Source organism: Chaetura pelagica, unplaced genomic scaffold (genome assembly GCF_000747805.2).
Source record: "Chaetura pelagica isolate M959 unplaced genomic scaffold, ChaPel_1.0 scaffold361, whole genome shotgun sequence".
NCBI classification, from domain to species: domain Eukaryota; kingdom Metazoa; phylum Chordata; class Aves; order Apodiformes; family Apodidae; genus Chaetura; species Chaetura pelagica.
Window position 1 is genome coordinate 51,094 of NW_009952363.1, and position 1,340 is coordinate 52,433.

The 1,340-nt window shown below is 63.2% G+C and overlaps 1 protein-coding gene across 1 annotated transcript in view; it reads right to left on the reverse strand.

Moving 5' to 3' along the window:
• LOC104397931 (collagen alpha-1(XXVII) chain B-like) overlaps nt 1-1,340 on the reverse strand; it is a 15,999-nt gene that overhangs the window by 14,082 nt on the left and 577 nt on the right. The gene's annotated exons all lie outside the window — the stretch shown is intronic.

Sequence of the window (1,340 nt, forward strand, 5' to 3'; positions counted from 1 at the left end):
GGCCGCAGCAGGAACCCCCAGCTGTGGGGATGGCAGGATGCACAGCACTCAGCTCTACCAAGCAAATTAAAAACCAGCACCAAAAAGCCCACGGAGAGATAATGTGAAGGGCAGCAGGCGACCTCTGCTGAGGAGGGACCGGAGCAGCAGCAGCCGCTGAGGTCCTGAACCCCGAGGAGATCCCGGGAACAAAAGGCACACGCACTCAGAGGCACCAGGGAAGCCCCGAGCACGGGTTTCCCGAGGCACCGCAGCACCCTGACCCCGCACACCCCGAGGCGGCAGCACAGCCCAGGCACCCACCCTGCCCTTCTCCTGCCCCCCCGCTTCCCAACCCTGAGCTCAGCAGGGTCCCACTCGCCCTGCCACTGGGGCAGGATGCGGGTCAGTCCGGTGCTGCCTCCTGCTCAGAGCCGGGTGCTCAGGGAAGTGACCCCAAGCATCCCCCCAGCACCGGGGCCCTTCCCCTCGCCGTGACGCGGCGCTGGTCCCAGTCTTGCCAAGGGATCTTTATCTGTCTCTTCCCCTTCCAGCTTCTCCATCCCCGCCAGCCACCCCCGCAGGGTCCCAGGGGGGCTTTTCTCTCCAGACCGTGCCCAGCACCGCAGAGGTGCAGGCGGGGGATGCCGCGAGTCACCGGCATCTCCGGGCTGGGCAACAAAAATCAATACAAAATCATCCCTAAAGCAATGAAATTCAGTCCTTGCGAGCACAGAGCCCCACAGCCTCTCGAGGAGGGCTGAGCGCAGCCCCCGGGAGCAGTTCTGCTCTCTCTCCACACAACTTCAGGCAGGGAGAGCCCCAAAGGGACCTGCACGTCCATCCCTCCATCTCCAGCTGCCGGCAGCGGGGGCACCGAGGGAGGGACCCCCCAGACCACCCCAATTCCCACCCTTTCACCCCATCTCGCAGCCCGGCCGAGCCTGGCCAGGAGCAGGGGGATCCCGCACACCACTTTTTCAAGCTGCCAGGCAGAAGAATCCCAGTCTTTCCAAGGGAGTGTCGGTAAATCATCGTTACATCCGACAACGCAACCAGAGGGGTTAACCCTTTGCTAGCCCCCAGCAAAAAAAAACAACAACAACCACCCCCACCCACCGAACAATGAAAACACTCAAAGCTGGTCCCGCCTGGGGGAGAAAGACCACGGGGCAAGGCGAGTGCTGAAGGTGTTGTTTGTTTGTTTGTTTGTTTGTTTGACACTTCAGAAGGTTTGTAGGCAGAAAGAAGCACCGGTGCGCCCGTGTGTCCCGCGGGCACGGGGGGAAGGAGCCGCCACGCACCCGCCTGTCCCGCAGCCCGAGCCCCGCAGGACCGCGCCGGGGGGGCTCCAGGTACTC